General features: G+C 41.9%; 1 non-coding gene across 1 annotated transcript; it reads left to right on the forward strand.

Moving 5' to 3' along the window:
* Positions 1 to 17,415: 17,415 nt before the first annotated feature.
* On the forward strand, positions 17,416 to 17,522 carry LOC141615585 (small nucleolar RNA R71). Its single transcript, XR_012530000.1, has one exon. It is a non-coding gene; the product is annotated as a small nucleolar RNA R71 (small nucleolar RNA).
* The last annotated feature ends 6,588 nt before the right edge of the window (positions 17,523 to 24,110 follow it).

The following is a 24,110-nucleotide window of genomic DNA, read 5'->3' on the forward strand; positions in this document are numbered from 1 at the left end:
GGGCACTCGATCGAGTAGGGGGGTACTCGATCGAGTACCTTAGGTACTCGATCGAGTGTCCGGTTTTACGGGGGAGTTTTCTCGGGTTTTGTTAATTACGCGATTAAGGTATTTAAACACTTTCGTCCTTGTTCTAAATCACTTTTCACAAAACCTAAAACCTGTTTAAGAGAGAAAGCAACTAGTCTTCTTCCTAATCGCGTTCTTGACAATTCCCGGAGTTCAGACGGTCAGTTTGCATCGTAGTTCGCGTCGTTGGATTCCTTGCGTCGAGGGTAAGCTTTTAGTATAATTTATAGTATGTTTTGATAAGATTGATGAAACCCTAATTTGGGAATTGGGGGTTTTTATGAGTAGTAATTGAATGGTAGTCTTTATGTGTTATGTATGATAGAAGGAGAATTCGTAGAGGAGCCGTTTTGATACAGCTGTAGATACCGTCTGCGTATTGTGCTTTCCAGGTAGGATTTCCTACTCAGTATTAGTCCCATAATGGGATATTGGTGATGTGCTGTAATTAGTGTTTAATGTGATAATTGTGATTGTGATTGTGATTGTGATTGTGATTGTGATTGGTTTCTATGGCTCTCGAGATGCGTTCTCGGCTGAGTGGGGTCACTTGCGGGAGTGATCTCACGCCCTAGTTTCGCCCTTCGTGGAACCCGCCACGAAAGGGGATGTGCACATTAATGGACAGGGTTATCGCTCGTACGATGAGCGGGGCTTAGGTGGGAACGGCTGCGGTCCCCCACTGGCAGGGCTGGTCCAGTGGACAGTCAGTATTGAGATGATGGGAGATGGTGGTGTGTGTGTGTGTGACAGTTCAGCTGTATGATTGCCTTATTATTGTTGTCTTTATTGATTGTGTGATTAGTACTGACCCCGTTGTTGTTTTGTAAAACCTGCGGTGATCCATTCGGGGATGGTGAGCAGATATTGAACAGGTATAGAGATGAGTACGGGGATAGCTGGGATGGCCACGACATGACGATAGAGTCTTCCGCTGTAGTTTAGCATTTATTTACATTTCAGTTGAGAACAGATAGTTTGGAATAATGTATTGCACTTTGGTTGGTTTTGAGGATTGTATTTATCATTAAACTATTTATAATAAATGTTGTTTCCGTTTTGTCTATTTGATTATCATACCTCGGGCGACCGAGATGGTGATGTCCTCATACCTGAGTGGTCCTGGTAAGGCACTTGGAGTATGGGGGTGTTACAAATGGTATCAGAGCCAGGTACCTGAAACCTGTAACCAATGAACTTAATGAACATAGGGAGTCAATTAAAATGAACCCGGGGTAGAAGTTGTAGGAGCTAGTGCAAAGGCTTGGGAGACGTCCTAAAGTCGCAAGGGGTCGCCCTACAACTTTGAACCGGTCACATGGGAAAGTGTTTGTCGAGTCATCTGTGTGTTTGACTAACTTGTGCAACAAAGTGATGAAGTGTGTTGATTGTTTGGAGTTGAAATAGGAAGTTGAGCATGTGAAAGAAAATGATACGTGGAACATGTTAATGAGATGATAACATGTTGAATGATTTACAATGTGGCTTTAATAGCATTGATGAATTGATCCTGTTGATAGCAGAATAGACACTAGCGTATTTATTATGATATCATGTGATTTTATAAAGTTTAGCATGTTATTGTATGACGTAATATGCGGGTAACTCTTACGTATTAGTGATACTTGATCGAGTGAGACTGACTCGATCGGGTAGGTTTTTGGCGATTTTGAGTCCAGAATCGCGTTTTGGGGCACTCGATCGAGTAACTAGGGGTACTCGATCGAGTAGGGGGTCACTCGATCGAGTAGCCTAGATACTCGATCGAGTGGGTTAGAGATCAGGAGGTCTGTTTGGTTCTGGAGTTTGGGTACTCGATCGAGTACATGGGGGCACTCGATCGAGTAGGACGTTACTCGATCGAGTGGGTTTGGATACTCGATCGAGTAGGTTCTGGCAACGCGTTTTCGTGTTTTGAGGTTTAGTACGTGTGTTTATGTTTACCCTTTCTTATATAGCTTCAAAGATGCCGCCCAAGAGAAATGCTTTGTATGCGAGAGCTGAGCTTATGACTACGGACGACATCGTCAAGATGTTAGAGCACCAGGATGCTCTTACCGAGACCCTGAAGAGAGTGAATGAGGACAAGGATAAGAGTAAGGAGAAGGAGGTTGACCATGCTAAAGTCAGCCTCTATATTGCGAGGTTTAACCCGAAGGAGTACAGGGGAGTTGAGGAGCCTAACCTTCTTGATAGTTGGCTGAGGGAGATGGAGAACATACTAGATTTAGTTCGCTGTCCTGATGAGATGAGAGTGGATCAGCCGCATTCTATCCGAGGGAGGCAGGTGGCAAGTGGTGGGATTCAAGTGAAGTGAGTGCCAAGGAGATATATACCAACCAGGGATTACCTGCTATACCTTGGGAGAAGTTTCGTAGGGTCATGTGAGGAAGGAGTTCGTACTTAACATGTGAATAGTAAGTTGAGAGAGGAGTTCGACAAGTTTAAGATGACTACCGAGATGTCTGGGTTTGAGTACTACAGCGAGTTCAATGAGAAATCTAGATATCTTTGAGGATATGGGTTTGAGTGAGGAGAATCTGGCTTTGAGGTTTGAGAGAGGGCTAACCACGAAAATTATGGATAAGTTACCCGTGGGAGTCCTTACGGATGTGAAGGAAGCGTATGAGAGGGCTGGGAGAGCTGAGAGACTAGTAGAGATGGCTCAGGAGAGGTCAGGTGGAGAGAAGAGGAAGTCTGAGAGCGAGGGTGGTGGCCAATCTAATTTCAAGAAAGGCAACCACAATCAATCTAAGGGGTTTTCTTAAGGTCCGGTTTAGTCTTTGGGGCTTCCTTTGGGAGAGGCCGTGGGAGTGTGAGTAATAGTTGGGGAGTGACTGCTTTGGTTGTGGTGGCGTAGGCCACAAGAGACATGAGTGCACGAGTGCACCGGATCTTTCCGAGACCTGCGCAGAGCTTCGCGAGCAACAGACCGGCGGGATCATGGCCAAACCGGGGAGGTCAGAGCTACCAGAGTGGAGGCAACCGCAACGGCGGTAATTCTTATCAGAAGACACCGATGAACAACAACAACAACAATCAAGGGTCGGGTGCTAAGCCGACCGCATCAGCCAGCACTGTCCAGGGAGGTGGGCAGAAGACCAGTGGCAAGTTATTCATGATGGAGAAGAAAGCAGCTGAGGAAGATGCGCATGTTATCACCGGTACATTTCTTGTTAATGGTGTTCCTACCTTTGTTTTGTTTGATTCGGGGCTTCTCGGTCGTTTGTGTCTTGAGTCATGTAAAAACAGTTGGGTTTGAGAGTATATGAGTCTGTTAGGGAGCAAGTTTTCATACCTTCGGGAGAGTCTGTATCGTGTGGGAGGTTGTTTAGAGATGTATCTTTGATAGTTGGGCAAGTCGATTTCCCTGTAGACTTGCTAGAGTTTCCTTTTAATGGTTTTGAGATGATAGTTGGGATGGATTGGTTAGGAAAGTATAAGGCTAAGATAGATTGTCATCAAAAGAAAGTGTCCCTAAGAGGTCCTAAGGGTGTTAGTGTGTCTTACCGTGGGTTTCTAGTCAAACCCAAAGTTAAGTTGATAGCAGCTGTTACCTTGAAGTCGTATCTGAGGAAGGGATGTCCTCTGATTTTGTGCCACGTGAGAGATGACCGGATAGAGAGCCCTAGATTGACGAGATACCAGTGGTGGGAGAGTTTGCCGATGTTTTTCCGGAGGAGATTCCGGGGTTGCCACCGAAGAGGGAGATAGATTTCACCGTTGAGTTGAAGCCCGGGACGGGGCCAATCTCTAAGGCACCGTACCGTATGGGTCCTAAGGAGATGGAGGAGCTCGGGAGCGCTTGGATGATTTGATAGAGAAGGGATACATTAGACCAAGTGTATCGCCTTGGGAGCACCGTTCTTTTCGTGAAGAAGAAGGATGGGAGTTTGAGGTCAGTGCATAGATTACCGGAGCCGAACCGTGTGACGATAAAGAACAAGTATCCTTTGCCAAGGATAGATGATCTGTTTGATCAGTTAAGCGGTGCAACAGTCTTTTCTAAGATTGATTTGAGGTCGGGGTACCATCAGGTGAAGATTAGAGAGGTGGACATACCGAAGACAGCTTTCACGTCAAGGTATGGCCATTATGAGTATGTGGTGATGCCGTTTGGGTTGTCTAATGCGCCGGCGGTGTTTATGGATTTGATGAATAGGATCTTGAGACGTTCTTGGACCGATTCGTGGTGGTGTTTATCGATGACATCTTAGTCTACTCTAAGACTAAGGAGGAGCATGAGGAGCATCTTAGGATCGTGTTGCGGACTACGAGGGATCATGAGTTGTATGCTAAGCTGTCCAAGTGTGAGTTCTGTTAGAGAAAGTTGCTTTTCTCGGGGCATGTAATCTCTAAAGATGGGGTAGTCAGGGATCCGGCGAAGATTGAGGCGGTGACAAAGTGGGAAGCACCGAAGAATGTTCTTTGAGGTGAGAAGTTTCTTGGGTTTAGCTGGATACTACACACGGTTCGTGAAAGATTTCTCCAAGATAGCTAGACCGATGACAGCGTTGATGAGGAAAGAGAACAGGTTCCGTTGGGATGAGAGTTGTGAGACGGCGTTCCAGACATTAAAGGAGCGTTTGACCACAGCTCCTGTCCTCGCATTACCTGTAGGGAGCGAGAATTTCGAGGTTTATACAGATGCCTCGAAGAATGGGTTGGGGTGTGTGTTGATGCAGAATGGTAAAGTGATTGCCTATGCTTCTAGGCAGTTGAAGCCTTATGAGGAGAATTACCCTACCCATGATCTGAAGTTGGGTGCAGTGGTGTTTGCTCTCAAGATTTGGAGGCATTACCTTTATGGAGCAATCTTTAAGGTGTTTTCTGATCACAAGAGCCTCAAGTACATCTTCACGCAGAAGGAGTTGAACATGAGACAGAGGAGGTGGATGGAGTTGATTGGCGATTATGACATGGAAATCATCTACCATGAAGGGAAGGCCAATGTTGTAGCTGATGCTTTGAGTAGGAAGAGTGTACATTCCTTGTGTACAGCTCTATCTTTGATGAGGCTGAGGGATGAGGTAGCGAGCTTTGGGATACATATGATGCAGAAAGAAGATGCCATGGGTGATATGACAGTACATATGGAGTTTTATGATGGTATTCGGGATAAACAGGCTTTGGATCCTAAGATAGTGGAGTGGAGAGCTGGAGTAGAGAAAGGGACAGTGTCCCGGTTTTCCATTCATACAGATGGTAGTTTGAGGTTTGATGGTAGGTGGTGTGTTCCTAATGACGAGGAGTTGAAAAAGACAATCATGACAGAAGCGCATTGCATACCATATTCGGTTCATCCGGGAGGAGACAAGCTTTACAAAGATTTGAAGAAAACGTTTTGGTGGCCTGGGATGAAGAAAGAGACAGCTGAGTTCGTGTCCCGTTGTTTGACATGCCAAAGAGTCAAAGGGGAACAAAGAAGACCACAAGGTAAGATTCAATCTTTAGAGGTGCCTGAGTGGAAGTGGGAATCCATTTCCATGGATTTCATTGTGGGTTTGCCTAAGAGCCAACAAGGTAACAATATGATTTGGGTGATAGTGGATCGTCTGACCAAGTCAGCTCACTTTGTTCCAATGAAAGATACCTGGACTAAGGCACAACTGGCTATGGCCTATCGAAAGAACGTGCTGAAGTTACATGGAGTCCCTAAGGACATAGTGTCTGACAGAGATGCGAGGTTTATATCGAGGTTTTGGAAGGAGTTGCAGGAATCGTTGGGAACAGCTTTGAAGATGAGTACAAAGATTTCATCCTGCGACAGATGGGCAGACTGAGAGAACAATCAAGACCCTTGAGGATATGTTGCGAGCTTGTGTGATGGATTTTGGTGGTAGCTGGGAACAGAGGTTGGACTTGATAGAATTTTCTTACAATAACAGCTATCACACTAGTATTGGTATGGCACCGTTTGAGGCTTTGTATGGGCGAAGATGTAGGAGTCCAATCTGTTGGGACGATAGTCTTTGAGGCAAAGGGTTTTAGGACCAGAGATGGTGCATGAGATGGTGGAACAGTTAAGATGATCGGGAACGGATGAGAGCAGCCCAGGATCGACAAAAGAGTTATGCAGATCTACATCGTCGGGACATAGAGTTTCAGGTTGGGGACAAGGTTCTTCTGAAAGTGTCTCCAATGCGTGGAGTTATGAGGTTTGGGAAGAAAGGCAAGTTAAGTCAGAAGTTTATAGGGCCTTATGAGATCTTAGAGCGAGTTGGGGAAGTTGCTTATCGTCTGGCTTTACCAGCTGCGTTAGAGAGAGTGCATAATGTGTTTCATGTATCGCAGCTGCGGAAGTATGTGAGCGACCCGTCACATGTGTTGGAGGCAGAGAGCTTAGAGCTGGATGAGTCTTTATCATATCTTGAGGTGCCTAAGTAGATCCTAGACCGAAAGGTTAGAAAGACCAGGAGTGGTGAGACAGTTTTGCTTAAGATCCTTTGGTCTAACCACGAGACTGAGGAAGCTACATGGGAGGCAGAGGATATCATGAAAGAGCGTTACCCTTTCCTTTTTGATCAGGTATGTATGGTTACGGGGACGTAACCTTGTTTCTTTTAGGGGGGTAGGAGATGATCGCGAGCAGTTTCTAAGAGTTTTATACACCTTTTTGTATGTTGCGTCGGTAGGTTGTCGGGATAAGTGGGGTAAGTGGCGTGGTTTATGTTGAGTTTTGTTTTGGTTGTTGAGTCGGGAATGTTTTGGAGTACCTTTGTTTTAGTAGTGGTTTGAACTTCGGGGACGAAGTTCCTTTTAAGGAGGGAAGACTGTAATACTCCGTATTTATATGTCTTGGGGGTACTCTATCGAGTAGCCCTTACTCTGTCGAGTAAGGGCAAGTTGCGGAATAAAACAGTTTCTGACCTGTTGGGTACTCGATCGAGTAGCTGGGGCACTCGATCGAGTAGGGGGGTACTCGATCGAGTACCTTAGGTACTCGATCGAGTGTCCGGTTTTACGGGGGAGTTTTCTCGGGTTTTGTTAATTACGCGATTAAGGTATTTAAACACTTTCGTCCTTGTTCTAAATCACTTTTCACAAAACCTAAAACCTGTTTAAGAGAGAAAGCAACTAGTCTTCTTCCTAATCGCGTTCTTGACAATTCCCGGAGTTCAGACGGTCAGTTTGCATCGTAGTTCGCGTCGTTGGATTCCTTGCGTCGAGGGTAAGCTTTTAGTATAATTTAGTATGTTTTGATAAGATTGATGAAACCCTAATTTGGGAATTGGGGGTTTTTATGAGTAGTAATTGAATGGTAGTCTTTATGTGTTATGTATGATAGGAGGAGAATTCGTAGAGGAGCCGTTTTGATACAGCTGTAGATACCGTCTGCGTATTGTGCTTTCCAGGTAGGATTTCCTACTCAGTATTAGTCCCATAATGGGATATTGGTGATGTGCTGTAATTAGTGATTAATGTGATAATTGTGATTGTGATTGTGATTGTGATTGTGATTGGTTTCTATGGCTCTCGAGATGCGTTCTCGGCTGAGTGGGGTCACTTGCGGGAGTGATCTCACGCCCTAGTTTCGCCCTTCGTGGAACCCGCCACGAAAGGGGATGTGCACATTAATGGACAGGGTTATCGCTCGTACGATGAGCGGGGCTTAGGTGGGAACGGCTGCGGTCCCCCACTGGCAGGGCTGGTCCAGTGGACAGTCAGTATTGAGATGATGGGAGATGGTGGTGTGTGTGTGTGTGACAGTTCAGCTGTATGATTGCCTTATTATTGTTGTCTTTATTGATTGTGTGATTAGTACTGACCCCGTTGTTGTTTTGTAAAACCTGCGGTGATCCATTCGGGGATGGTGAGCAGATATTGAACAGGTATAGAGATGAGTACGGGGATAGCTGGGATGGCCACGACATGACGATAGAGTCTTCCGCTGTAGTTTAGCATTTATTTACATTTCAGTTGAGAACAGATAGTTTGGAATAATGTATTGCACTTTGGTTGGTTTTGAGGATTGTATTTATCATTAAACTATTTATAATAAATGTTGTTTCCGTTTTGTCTATTTGATTATCATACCTCGGGCGACCGAGATGGTGATGTCCTCATACCTGAGTGGTCCTGGTAAGGCACTTGGAGTATGGGGGTGTTACAATCTATACTTGATATGTTGTCGATTATATGCATGCAATGTAACAAACAACGTTTTAATCCTAACATGTGAGAATTAACTAAGTCGGTGAACATGTAATTTAGCATACAATTGAGTCGAAGTAGGAATTTAAGGTGGAATACATGTGTGAACATACAAACAAACGATAATAAAGAATACGAGAAAATACAATAATGGAAATTACAATAATTACAATGGTTTGATGATTTACGTCGAAAATACATTTAAAACGGATAATTTGGGAAAAGAAAAGGGAAAATAAATAAACGAACAGATTATTAGGTGATAATACGGGTAATAGTTAATTAATACGTAAACTAATAACTAGGTCAAAGCAACAACGGAAGTTCAGAGGCAGAACTCAACCCGGACCAGGCGCAGCAGAGCTGCGCCCCTTGGAAGAGGCGCAGTGCTCATTGCGTCTGTTCCTGAGGTGAATTCTGGCTGTGAAGCCGGAATTACACAGCGTTAGTATTCATTGGTAATTTAATGATCGATTATGGATGTTCGACTCGGATAGAAGTGGTTTAATGGATTATTTACATGCAAATTGGTCATAAAAACAATAAAAACATGAGATAAAACTAATTAGAACAAATTATGGCTAATTACAAGACGAATTATGAGATTAATTACAAATTGAACTTATCAAAACAAATTAGTTAGGCTTAGATTAATGACAAATTAATAATGATGATGACGATGAACAGATGAAAATATACCAAAGGATGAATTCCAAAGACTTGATATTGATGAATCGAATCTCTAAACCCGGATTGATTTTAATGACGAAAACCCGCAAATATTAACTATAAGGGATTTAAGTCGGGAATTAAAAGGTGATAAATTACTAATGAATTATATGCTAAAATTATTAAGTTAATGAAATAAGAACAAGCAAAGACGAAACAAAAACACACAAACAAATTAAATAGAAGACGAAGGAAGAAGAAGGAAAGCAGGAACTACGGTAGCCTCAGGAAGAGGCGCAGCAGTTGCTGCGTTCCTTCGAAGACATCTGTCTCCCGTTAATCCGTAAAAAAAGGTTTGAATAAAGGTTTTATAAATCGGTTTTGAATATATTTTCGACATAAACCTTACAATAATGATTACAAAAATAAAAACAATAATAAAAGATGGGATTTACACCCTCAGACTTACATGTTTGACGAAACGAGATTAACTAAGTTAGCGTTTAGTGATGCTCGACTCGAATGTACGACGAAAGTGCCCTCTAAGAGGAAATTAAACAAAGTTGATTAAGTTGATTGAGGTGGAGTTGGTCAATTTGGTCGGTCATGCAAAACGAGGCTGGTACTCAGAAGAATCCGAGCTTACGTGGTCGAAAGTTCAAGCATGTAGATGCCAAAAAGCAAGAGCGTGGTCTTAGAATGCAAAGGGAGAAGAGAAGGGCGGACACTCGCGTGAGAAATATGAGGACCGAAGGTCCCTATTTATACTAATCACACGGAGGAATTAAGGTTTCGGTAAAACTTTGGAAGTAAATCTCGAAAAGATCTTAAAATACGCGGAAAGGAGCTGGGAAAGAGGCGCAGCAACCACTGCGGCTCTTGGAAGAGGCGCAGTAGGTGCTGCGTCCTTTCCCCAAGGGTTTCCTCATGCGGAAGAAAGATTTTCCGCGTTTCTATTATGGAATTGCGGTTGATCTTAATTTCCTTTTTATTTAAAATATAATTTCGAGATATAATTTACCAAAAGATTAAACGATTGAAACTATGGAATAGAAATATCCGGAACATTCCAGAATATTATGACTCGGCATTTTAAACGGTTATTAGAAAATGAAGACGGTTTTTGACCCGGACTCCAAATGTACTCTAATTACTGTCAAAACGATCGTGACGGCGCGTAGATGACGACCAAGGGGTAGACACAAGTATTTGAGCTATCACTTGACGATGAACTTACGAATTATCATAAATCGTTCCGTGTACCAAACATGTGGCCCAATCATCATCGGGTGGCTTGCGGGAGGTGCAGAAATGAGGTATCTACAGAGCCCCCACTTTGACTGAGGCTTGGACAAGGCGAAAGTCAAAGTATAGCCATCAGGTCAATCGAAGATTACAACCTGATGACTATGGCGACGCGAGGCGGCTCAAGGGGTCTGAGCCAAGGACCTGTCGTCGGGAACATTTTAGAGTTTGTCGACTTCCGGGGAGGGTCATTTAAAGTCCATTAGACTACGTAAGGAGGCTCGCCAACCATAAGAAGAGACCATACCTGAGATTCCTTGAGACTCATTACTCTGTCGGACTCCAAGGGGAAACAAAATGTAATATTTAAGGATTGAAGGGGCAGCAGGACGTCGGTAGAAACTGCTGAGAGAAATCTGCTTGGGTCGGTCTTCAAACAAACTTCGGTAAAAACTTGAGATTGAGGTTGAACTCCACGTCTTGAGAGGAACAATTGGGTGTCTTGAACTCTCGCTCGGGGAACATAATTTAGGCGTGTCAAATCACCTGTCAGATAAAATTCGCTCGTTGTTTCAAGTGAAGTTTAGATAAAGTATTGCGACGGTTTGCAGTTTACTCGAAAATACGGGTCCGGACGAAGAATAAACATAAAATGGACCAAATATACGATATATAGTGTTGAGGAAGAGGCGCACCAAAGATGGGCCCACAAATAACGAACTTGTAACGAATTTTCGAAAATTGATTTGGAGGGAAGCTGAGGAAGAGGTCATCGACGAGGAGGCTGTTGAGGAGGAGGCTAACGTCGGACGAGGTGGTCTTCAGCTGAGGGGAGCCTCGGAGTGGGCTGAGAGATGGGATAGCCGACATCTCATCTGGGCAGCGGAGAGTTACCTGTCCTACAGGACGGTGAAGAGCTTGGTAAATTGAATTCATCATTCTTTCATTTACCTTTTTTCTTGTCTTTCATTTGCCATTCCTTTTCTATTTCATTTGAACTAAAGATAGCTTTCGCATTGAATCAAAATAGGAGGCCGGGAACATCAAGTCCTTTTCCGCCTACACTACGATGATGGAGGCTTACGGGAGGCTGTCAGCGGAGGAGCAGACCATCATCGAGTTGGGAGCTTTTGGGGCCTTGGTACGAGCGTGGAGGGATATCAAGGGGAGGAAGATTCGGGCTAACCTTTGCCTAGTTAAAGCCTTCCTTGATCAGTTCTGGGACATGACCTCGACCTTTCACATGCCTTTTGGCAAGGTTGGGGTCACGTTGGAGGATTACGGCATGATTTCTGGTTTGCCGTGTGGGACATAAGCTGTGGTGTGGCCGTCGACGGCCATGAGAGTGGACTCGGCTAAGGCTAGGAGTTTGATCGGTTGGAACCTGGCGGCGAAAGCTGCTGCGGTTCCCGGGTTGGTGCCGAGTTCCTACGTCAGGGATTACTTTGCTGGGAAGATCCCGACGATGGTGATGATAGATGGGAGGGAGACGGCTCCTCCTCCCTGCACTGCGGAGCAGTGAGCTCGTCTGTGGCTTTGGTGGTTCTTGTCTTCGTTCTATCTTGGAGACAAGGGGGAGAGGCGGTCGACGAAGCTTCTTCCCTTCCTTTCTGACTTGAGTGACCTAGGTCGTTGGGACTGGGTCACTCCTGGTTTTGCGGTCCTCACTCGCTACATGAGAGCTGATAGGCTTATCGCGTACCTATGCAAAGATAAAATTCCCTAAACACAAATTAATGTAGTAATAGGGGTCGAACCACAAGGAAACGGGAATTACTTCGTGAATTGCTATGGGTAGATTCTTATCAAGGTCGATTTCGAATTGGGTTGGTTTGGTTGTTTGATGATTAAAACAATAATGATGTAAAATGTATAATAAAAGAGAGTCTAAGGGGTTCGGGTCACACATGCAAAAGTAAACATATGAACATGATAAACTCGGTACTAATAACATTGTCAATTGCTTAGGCTTAAAGATACCCATCTAACGATATTAGCATCAACCATAGACCGGGTCCTAGAGAAACTCTCGTCCATGACTAGGTCGTCCTACTATACATGCTTAGTCTAATTCAATTCCGCGCCTCTCGACTTATAGAACGAATAAACAAACTTAATCAAATGAATAGGGCCCTAAACAAAGATTAAACATTGTGGCACAAGCATGTGATAGAAGCAATATGAACAATATTATTATTAACTTATTTTATCATGTTACATATTTGATTATTGCATGGCTCCCCTAGCCCTTAGACCAAGAGAATTAGCTACTCATACTAAAATGTAAATTGCAAACTAAATTATAAGAAATGCTAAACATGGTTGTATGATTTATATGGATTTGATAATATAACATGTAAAAGGAATAATGCTAATGTAAAATGAAGTACTTAATTGTAAACTATGTGGTAACTAAATTAGTAATGTAAATTGCAAACTAGAAATAAGAATACCTTAATAGAGAATAACTTGTATAGAAGAACAAATTGTAACCAAATGCTTGAATGTATAAAATAACCAAATGTTTGAGAACCAAATGCTTAACAATATTGAAAACAAAATATGAAAACTAATGAGAGAATTATAAAGCTTGAGGCTATTCTAAGATGGAAATGGGACGTGAAATTGGATGCCTAAGACCTCGGAACACCTCTCCTATTTATAGGAGAGGAGAGCATAACGTAAAAGCCAAGATGACTATGGCCCCGATCGGGGTTGCATGGCCCCGATCGGGGTCGTGTGTCTCCGTGTTATTTCTCTTAATTCCTCTCTTAATTGCAAATGGTATCCAATGTTGGTGATTAATTGTGCGATTAATCACCCGATTAATGCTAGCATTTGGCATCTTAGGAACTTTTAGAATCCCATGCTTTTCCCATTGACTTGGACTTTGAAGTTGGGCTTGATTTTGGTTGTTGACAACATTTGAATTACACAATTCGATCCACCAATTTCTTCATGCAAACCCATGCCAATACTCCATGCTAGTCCAAAACTTGGTTTCATTTAGCCATAATACTCTAGTAGCTCATCTTGTAGTATTTTAGCTCCAAAAAGCTTAAGTATCCTACAAAATATGTTAAGACAAGCAAACACACTAGAATAACAAATATTAGCTCACAACACTATGATAAGTGCTAAATAACAAATAAAATGGAGCTAATATAGGGGATGAAAGTATATAAAATATGCACTTATCAAACTCCCCCAAGCTAAACCCTTGCTTGTCCCCAAGCAAGAAACCAAATCCCATCAATTGCTATATCCAAACAAGCTAAGCATAATGATTTAAAAACCCGAAACAACATGGGCAAGGAATAAAGCAAGACATGGATGAGATTTACATGACGGCGTAGCTTAGAAAACTTTGAATGAACCTTTAAGCTTTTGCGTGATCTTTTGACTTATGGACTCTCACGGGGCACTCAACTCTTTTTATGTGAAAGGACATTTTTGTGAATAAACACTCAACTATCCTCAACTTATAACAATGTGCCCGCAATCTAATATGGTAAACATGTCAAAACTAGCAAGCAAAGGTAATCACATGTAAGCATGATAAAGAAGCCAAATGGGTAGGAAGAAGACAAATAAACATGGGTAAGAAGGGGGAAGAAATGAATTATGGATTGTGGAGCTAATGTCAAGCTAGCAACAACCAAATGTAAGGATGCTCAATCCTAATTCCAACCCAATTTTGCAATTCAAACCATGAGAAAATCCTCCAAAATATATGAATAATGCTTGAGAATTTTTCACGTCTTTTCTTCTTCTCTTTTTCTTTTCTTTCTTTTCTTTTCATACTCCTTCTTTTATTTTCATGCTTTTTCTCATATCTTTTTCCAATTTTTTTCATTCTCATTTTTGCTTTTTCATCATTTTTTTCATTTTTCTCTTTCATTTTTTTTCTCGAGCATTAAGACCAAGCTCACATGATTTTCCAACCTTTGAAACAAATCCCAATTGAGCACCCAAACAAGACCAAACAAGCTACTAGCTCAACAAGGTAGGCAAGTTATAATGTAGCTAGGGAAAATTGTTTGTGAAGGGGTCAAAAAGGCAATTATATTCATGTGAATGGCTCCAAAATGCTATAACAAATGAATGCATGCTTACCAAGAGATGACATGAGAACCATACTTGTGCGTTTTGACGTAACACACATCATAAGGAGACCTACACTCACCTAAGAGAGACCGGATATGGATGCATCGGTCAAAGAGAGGCTCTACCTTATCAATTTTGTAGCTTGCCACAAGTCAAGATCAAGCCTATTCGGTTCATTTTCCATCTCCCACCTATTATGTCAAGACATCCCCATGTAGCTAATATCCCAACATGAAAGAATAAATCATTAGCAACAAGCCATTTTTAGGATAAGCAAAGAGGAAAGTAGGCTACAAGCAAGCATAAAGCAAAAATTTCTCTCAAAAATTTTCAAATTTTCTACACTACATGCAAACTATGCTATATGCAAATGCAATATCTCCCCCCAAGCTAAACATCACATTGTCCTCAATGTGCCAACTATTCAAATCACCCAATCAAACCATAAAAATGGCTCAAAGCACAAAACAAGAAGGACTAGAGGTAATGTTTAATGGGTTGCAAGATCTAAACTAATATGCACAGCAATTAAAGACTTACTCGACTTGCTAATCTCCCCCAAGCTAGCATGAATTCGGGGGGATGTAAATGTTTCTTTGTGACTTTAGTAAAGGAATGTGAAGAAACGAGAGAGAAAGGAGGAAATGAGTACCGTCGGGTATGTGTGAATGATAGAAAGAAATCTACCCCTTTTTTTACCCGTATAGAACAAAGGCCAAGAAGTCACAGAACCATGACCCCGATCGGGGCCACCCAACCCCGATCGGGGTTGACCTCCTCTTCGCGTTTTGACTCTTTTCCGTGATGATTTAATTTCCTTCTCTTTTTCGAAAACCACGTCCCCGAACAGGGTTCTTGCATGGGGCTGCGTGCCATAGTCTCTTTTAATTCTTCTTCCTTCATTTTCACCTAAAAATCACAAAAAGAAACATTATCAAGTCATATTTTATTAATAATCTACGAAAAACAATAAAATGCAGAAAATTAAAAACAAAAATAAATAAAAGCAATAAAAAGCTTGGGTTGCCTCCCAAGAAGCGCTGGTTTAACGTCCCGCACGACGTAAGAAGCTAATTGATTCAAGTTTTGTTCTTGAGCTTGCCACCAACCAAGCTCCATGTCATATCTCCTTTAGCATTCCGCAACCATTTGAAATTCTTCAAATAAAACTTCCCTTTCTTCTTTTTGGCACTGTTAGCAATAGTGCCCTTAGCATCGTCACCTACAAAGCAAACAACACCTATATCGTCCTCCAACGGATCCATTAGTAAGGATTCAAGCGTAGTAGAGGCATAAGAAGAGTCCACAGTGCTAAATAAATAACAAGACTCTTGTAACATTGGGCTTCTAATGGTGTTGTTTTTGCTAAAGGAAACCCGATCATCACCCACTTCTAATGTCAACTTCCCGTTTTTCACATCAATTAGCGCACCCGCGGTGCGTAAAAATGGCCTACCCAATATAATTGGGGTTTGTGAGTCCTCGGCCATATCAAGTATGAGGAAGTCAACGGGTATGAAAAACTTGCCAACTTTGACGGGAACATCTTCTAAGACACCTAGAGGTCGCTTTAAAGAACGGTCCGCCATTTGCAATGTAATACTTGTGCATTTTAAAGCACCCATGTTAAGTTTTTCACAAAGGGAATAAGGCATGACACTTACACTAGCACCTAGGTCGCAAAGGGCCTTATCAATGGTATATTTGCCTATAGTGCAAGGAATAGAATAGCTACCGGGGTCCTTAAGTTTCGGGGGAGACTTGTTTTGTAAGAGTGCACTACACTCTCCGGTGAAAGCAATGGTCTCAACCTCATTGAAGGATCACTTCTATGAGAGGATTTCCTTCATAAACTTTGCATAAGAAGGGACTTGGGTAATCAATTCCATAAACGGGATGGTGACTTGCAAATTCTTACAAACTACCAAAAATTTAGCAAACTTACCTTCCTCCTTGTGCTTTGCTAGACGATGGGGAAATGGTACTTGAACAACTTCCTTGGGAGGAGCATCCTCCACACCTATCACCATCTCATCCTCATTGGGGACACTCACCTTTGTTGGAACGACATCACTCTCCTTAGCATTAGGAGAGATTTCTTCAATAATTACCTCATCACTTCCTTTGGGCATAGAGGACCCAACATCTTTGGCATCAAGCTTGCTCTTCCTCTTTAGCAACAACAATCGATGAGGAAATGGCACACGATCTTTAACAATAGGCTCTTCACTAGCCTTCTTCTTGTCATTTCCCCCAAGCTTAGCCTTTTTGACAACCACCTCTTCATCCAAAGTCATGGATGGCCCATCATAGCTTGAACCACTTCTCAAGGAAATAGAATTAGCGGTTTCATGTGGTTGCTCACCTTGGGGAGGTAGTTGGCCGTTCTTCCTTTGAGAGCTAGAAGCGGCTAATTGAGCCACTTGTTGTTCCAACATCTTGACCGCGGCACTATGAGCTTGATCATTCTTTTGAATTTGAGCCAACAAGTCCCTTTGCATTTGGATGATCATGCCCTCGAGCTTACCCACTCCTTGATTGTTTTGTTGGCCATTTTGTGGTGGATTTTGTTGGTAATTGTTTTGTGGGGGCCTTTGTTGATTTTGATAACCCGGTGGAGGGACATACTTTTGTTGTTGAGGAACATAGGCATTTTGTTGTGGTGGGGGTTGAGGGTTAAGCACATTGTTGCTATTATAAGACAAGTTTGGATGAAATTTTGAATTCGGGTTATATGTGTTGGAAAATGTACCCGGTGGATATGAACTTTGTCTAAAAGCTTGAAAAGCATTTACCTCTTCAATGGGGGCTCGGCAATGAGCGGCATAATGACCCGCACCTCCGCAACCGTCACAAACAATGATTTGGCTTGTTGAAGACATGGCATTGACTTGTTGAATGGAATCTCTAGCATCCCTCTCCGCCAATTGTTGTTGGAGCAAAGCAATTTGAGCTAGCAAAATAGAGTTGTTAGAGGATTCTTCTTTACCTTTGGATGGCACAACTCGGGAATTGACATATTGGGCATCATGGACCGCCATAGATTCGATCGTGGAATGAGCAAGATCGGTGTCAATTTTATCAAACCGCCCATTGTTGGCGGAATCAAGAATCCTTCGGGACTCGGCATAACATCCATTGTAGAATGTTATTGCAAGAAACCAATCATCTAGCCCATGATGTGGGCATTGTCTTTGAAGCTCTTTGTACCTCTCCCAAGCCTCATATAAGCTCTCAAGAGCTTGTTGACGGAATCCGGTAATTTGGCTCCTCAAAGTTTGAGTTTTCTCCGGTGGAAAAAACTTTTGATAAAAAGCAAGAGCCAATGTCTCCCAATTGGTGATTCCCATGGCGGTGCGGTCAAGGCTATTGATCCAAAGCTTGGCCTTGTCCTTCAAAGAGAAAGGGAAAAGTATTTCCCTTATTTGGGCTTGAGTGACTCCCGTTTGGCGGATCATGGAGCAATAGTCACAAAAGTTTTGAACATGCAAATTGGGATCCTCCAAAGGACTTCCTCCAAATTGCTTTCTCTCCACAAGGCTAATGAAAGCCGGCTTGATCTCGAATTCCGGCGCGGTGATTTGAGTTGTGATTCCGGCGGAAGCATGGCCGCGGTGGGCTTTGAATGATCGGAAAGTTTCACCATCTTTTTGGTAGTAGATGGTGGTGGTGGTGGAGATGAAGAACTTGAAACCTCCTCCTCTTCAAGGGCCTCTAGATCGTCTAAGTAAGACTTTATAGCACTTTCAACTTGGACGGGAGAAGTGGCTTCTTTCACTTCCTTCCAAAATCGTCGTCTTCTCCTAAAGGTTTTCTCGGGCTCGGAATCCGGTGAAAGCAATTCTCCACTACGAGAGGACATGGGCATAAGACAACAATTTCTAGGAAAATGATAAGTAACGGTCTTAAGGAACAAATGTTCCTCAAGACAAAATAAAACAAGATAAAAATCGACAATTCAAAAAGCAATAAAATCGTTTCCCCGACAACGGCGCCAAAATTTGATAGGCTTATCGCGTACCTATGCAAAGATAAAATTCCCTAAACACAAATTAATGTAGTAATAGGGGTCGAACCACAAGGAAACGGGAATTACTTCGTGAATTGCTATGGGTAGATTCTTATCAAGGTCGATTTCGAATTGGGTTGGTTTGGTTGTTTGATGATTAAAACAATAATGATGTAAAATGTATAATAAAAGAGAGTCTAAGGGGTTCGGGTCACACATGCAAAAGTAAACATATGAACATGATAAACTCGGTACTAATAACATTGTCAATTGCTTAGGCTTAAAGATACCCATCTTACGATATTAGCATCAACCATAGACCGGGTCCTAGAGAAACTCTCGTCCATGACTAGGTCGTCCTACTATACATGGTTAGTCTAATTCAATTCCGCGCCTCTCGACTTATAGAACGAATAAACAAACTTAATCAAATGAATAGAGCCCTAAACAAAGATTAAACATTGTGGCACAAGCATGTGATAGAAGCAATATGAACAATATTATTATTAACTTATTTTATCATGTTACATATTTGATTATTGCATGGCTCCCCTAGCCCTTAGACCAAGAGAATTAGCTACTCATACTAAAATGTAAATTGCAAACTAAATTATAAGAAATGCTAAACATGGTTGTATGATTTATATGGATTTGATAATATAACATGTAAAAGGAATAATGCTAATGTAAAATGAAGTACTTAATTGTAAACTATGTGGTAACTAAATTAGTAATGTAAATTGCAAACTAGAAATAAGAATACCATAATAGAGAATAACTTGTATAGAAGAACAAATTGTAACCAAATGCTTGAATGTATAAAATAACCAAATGTTTGAGAACCAAATGCTTAACAATATTGAAAACAAAATATGAAAACTAATGAGAGAATTATAAAGCTTGAGGCTATTCTAAGATTGAAATGGGACGTGAAATTGGATGCCTAAGACCTCGGAACACCTCTCCGATTTATAGGAGAGGAGAGCATAACGTAAAAGCCAAGATGACTATGGCCCCGATCGGGGTTGCATGGCCCCGATCGGGGTCGTGTGTCTCCGTGTTATTTCTCTTAATTCCTCTCTTAATTGCAAATGGTATCCAATGTTGGTGATTAATTATGCGATTAATCACCCGGTTAATGCTAGCATTTGGCATCTTAGGAACTTTTAGAATCCCATGCTTTTCCCATTGACTTGGACTTTGAAGTTGGGCTTGATTTTGGTTGTTGACAACATTTGAATTACACAATTCGATCCACCAATTTCTTCATGTAAACCCATGCCAATACTCCATGCTAGTTCAAAACTTGGTTTCATTTAGCCATAATACTCTAGTAGCTCATCTTGTAGTATTTTAGCTCCAAAAAGCTTAAGTATCCTACAAAATATGTTAAGACAAGCAAACACACTAGAATAACAAATATTAGCTCACAACACTATGATAAGTGCTAAATAACAAATAAAATGGAGCTAATATAGGGGATGAAAGTATATAAAATATGCACTTATCAAACTAGCCATGGTTCGTTCGGAGCTGGTGGAGAAGGGGACTTCTCGTGCTACTGTCGGCCCTGGACTGCTGCTGGAGGTATGAACCTTCATTTCGTATCATAAAAGATCATCCCTTTTCCTTTATTGAAACACGAAAGATCGTCATTGATTATCTTGTTTTGCAGGCGTGGGTGTACTCCTACTTTCCGAGCTTCGCGCCCAAGAGGACGGAGCCGGGGGCGAGAGCTTATCCCGTTGTGAGGGATTGGGTGATGTGCCGTAGGAAGAGCCAGCGCTCTTCTTACGATATCTGTCGACAGGACGTGAACGCCCTGCAGTTGGGTGGCGTGAGTACCTTTTGATCATTTTCCTTTGTCTGTTTACTCACCACTTCCTTTTAGAAACGATCATAAGAATGACCTCTTGTTTGTTTTGTCTTAGTGGGTGCCCAGGCCTTGGGTGGACTACGCTAACGTCCCTCCTTTTGTGGCTAAGGTCCTTCGACCTAGGAGTTCGAGTCGGCTGCTGCTGAGGACGTCGATGGGTCCCGTGTGGTACTTGGGCGAGCGTTTGACTCGCCAGTGCTCTCGTGATGTCTTCACGATCCCCATCGATCCTCCTCGGACGATGTTTAGGGAGCCTTTCAATGCTGAGAGGGAGGCTGACCTGGCAGACATCGGCGGCGACGCTCTCCTCCTTCCCGACGAGGACTACACAGCATTCACTCACCGGAGATTGGCGTACTGGCCGGTCGTGGTAAGTGCTTCACTTTTTCTTTCGAATTGGCTTGAAAACATGATGAAGGATCACCGATTACTCAGACCATTTGAATTTTGCAGGAGGTTGACGCGGCAGGCGTCGAGCCCCCAGCGTACCCCGAGACCCTCGAGTACATTGATGCGGCGGGGATGACGACGATCACTGAGCTTTGCGACTTTGGCGAGGCGGTGATAGATGCCGGCCTGAACGAGTGGCAGCATCTGATTCAGAGGGTAAGTTCCCCGACTTGATTAGCTTTTGTATAAGAATACATTTGTTTAATTTTGTCCAATCATTGAGAATCCTTGTTTATTGAAATGCAGGTAGCGCCATCTCGGTTCGTGGCTTTGTGGAGGGTAGCCAACCGGCTACGGGCTACTGCCGTCGAGGCGTTTGCTGGCGGTCGAGGACGTCAGGTATGAACCTTCCGTTTACTTCATTTTTGAATTTTCTAACTTTCTTTATGTTTGAAATGATTGACATGAGTCAATCCTTTGTCATTTGCAGAGGGAGCGGGAGCTGGCACAGTCCCAGGAGGAAACGGCTCGCCTGTTGAGGGAGTTGGAGGTCCGCAACACCGAGATCGCTGCTCTCGAGGCGAGAGTTACTGAGTTAGGCGGCAACCAACAGTAGTTGTTCTTGTTTTTGGTTGTTTTTGTTGTTGGCTGTACCTGTTATAAATCTATATCTCATAACTTAACATATTCTTATATGTTTCAAATTTATTTAGTCATAAAATAAATTCTAGATCTTATGCATGCAAACTAAAAAGGTAAGAGAAGAAATCATGTTCCTCACTATGATAATTTCGGTCATCATATGGGCACCAACAAGATCTCCTTCTTATTAGTTCTTGAGCTTTTCATAAATGGATGAACATTCATGACTTCAAATTAGAAGCCCTCCAATTAGTAGCACCCAAAACTATCCCTTAATCCCACAAACTAACATGTACTAGATGTTTGTAATTTAGTTTACCTTAAAATCAATTACTAATACTCATATATTACATTAATAATTTTAGTAATCTTTCATGAACAATATGAATTAAAATCTCATCTTTTTTATGAAGATTAAAGAGAGAGAAGAGAGAAAAATACATGAACCTTTTGCATGTCATATATTAGAAATGAATGATAATCAAATTAAGAGAATAAAATTCTCTATGCATGCTCATAAAACCGGTTGGAGGAGTGTGTAAGACCAATGCATGGTCTTTCCTTTTTACTTTTGTTCTTATTAAGTAAAGTAGGTGTAAGACTACCCTACATTGTAGGTAATCATAGTGTTTTATTTATCCATTAAACAAAACACCCACTCACCCATACTACCTCCAATATTTCGGTTTCTATAGTGTAATATGGAGTCCATTTTATTTTTGTCAATTGTACAATTGTATGTCATGTGACATGTGACATGTCTTATGTCATGTTTTAATTTAAAATGCATATTTAACAAATTAAATATCATTTACAAATTAAATAAATCATATTTAACAAATTGACTAGTAATATAAAATTACTTTCTCATAAAATGGTCATTTAATTACTAGTTAGTATAATTCACAACATCTTGTAATTATAACTAACTTATCATTCTCATCTCGCGTGTTTCGCAAACACCGATTACTTTTAGTAATATAACTTCTTAAATTACTAAATAAAATCTCATCTAATCACATTATAATAAGATGTCATTTTCTCTCTTATAATAATAATTTGTTCAATTTTAAGGAATTAATTAATCTGTATCGGCATACAATTAATTAACCTTTTCAATTAAGGGAATCGTCTTTTAGGTGTGACCTCAAGGGATCAACTGATCACCACCGTCGCACGACAGTAATGTCAAACTCTAGCCAGCCAATCATTACCGATATGTATGGACCTGTTGACTATATATGTAATGTATCATCCCTTTCGTATTCTTGGTATGAGATTTAAATATGTGATCAATATGACAACAATTGTGATCGCATTATTGTCGGAGGACACTTACTCCAACAATCTCCCACTTGTCCTCGACAAGTGTGCGTCACCAATTCTCCTGTCCTATTACTATCTCCCACTCAATGCAAGGTGTCTTTCGGGTCGTACTTGCAAGTGATCATATCGAGAGTGGTTTCCTCGATCTGGAGAATAACTGATTGACCGGAGTTATCTACCATAGATGCCATCCGAGCGTGGCCACGCATTTCCAGTTCATTACTCCTCGAGTGGCCCTGAGATATTGTTTTAACCCCGACAAGGGGGTGGACAATTCCTATCGCACTTATTCCCTTCGACTAGCCACAACCATCATAACCCAAAATATGCCCATTTGACCCCATTTACGAAGGTCGTAGTAACACAAATCAAAGTTAATCTGAAACTGTGCCATTTTACGCGAACAGTCTTTAGTCAAAAGAATCGACTCATTAGAATACTATAGTAGCTCTCGCCACGACCAGGCTATATAAATTTGCCAGAACTCTATAAGCGGTCACTGCCCGATAAAATGTTCCTAACGGTCTGCCTATGTGATCGACTAGTCATCTCACATGACTCTATGGCACTTGAACTTGCCATCAATCGCATCACACTCTAGTCACTTCGAGACGTCACCTCATACAAGTGACTATGGGCTAATACTATGTTAATCCGGGTTCACTTTAACGGGGTTCAATGTTGTCTCTACAACCCGTTTGGATGTAACAAAGTATAATAAAAGAGTTTTAAAGTAAAACTCGAACGACAAATGCGATTATCACATATGAATAGTCAATGCCTGATTACTATTTCATGTTCTATAATCTAATTTGATCTTGTATGTAGTTGTTCATTTCAATTCAATTGAAATGACATGACTCATCATTTTTAGCCTATGAGAAGGCTTTGGTTAGTAGGTTTTATCAACTTCTTGTACCTTACTCAACCTTACTACATACTCGTTTTCCTTTGTAATGTATTGTAGACACCTCGTTTCTGCACCTCCCGCAAACCACCCGGTGATGATTGGGCCGCATGTTTGATACGCGGAACGATTTGTGACAGTTCGTAAGATTATCGTCAAGTGATTGCTCAAACATTTATGTCTACCTCTTAGTTGTCATCTACGCGCCGATACGGTCGTTTTGGCAGTAATTAGAGTACATTTGGAGTCCGGGTCAAAAACCGTCTTCATTTCCTAAAACCATCCAAACCCGAGTCAAGGCAATGTGCTTGTCTACCTAAGGTTAGGATGTCATAAAATGTTGAGATTATGTCTCATTTTGAGTCTCATGTCACTTCATTAGGCTAAACTAAAAGTTTACATTACAAAATGTGCATTTCATTTAGCTAAAACGACAACCCGACCTTTAGGCCCATTTTACGAGGTCATAACGAGTTTTTTGGGTCAGGCCTATTTGACAGAAAGTTCTAGATCTCTTTCTTAGCTTTCCAACACCACCGAAATCACCTAAATACGAGTCTTGTAGAGAAAGTTATGCCTAAAATACGACAGGCTGTCAAACGCGCTTTCTTGCGCAGGAGGAACCCGCTGAGGAAAGGACGCAGCAGGTGCTGCGCCTCTTCCAAGGGACGCAGCTCTGCTGCACCTCTTCCTCAAGGTTTTCTTTTTGTCCAAGT

The sequence above is a fragment of the Silene latifolia genome, chromosome 11 (genome assembly GCF_048544455.1).
Source record: "Silene latifolia isolate original U9 population chromosome 11, ASM4854445v1, whole genome shotgun sequence".
Taxonomy (NCBI): Eukaryota; Viridiplantae; Streptophyta; class Magnoliopsida; order Caryophyllales; family Caryophyllaceae; genus Silene; species Silene latifolia.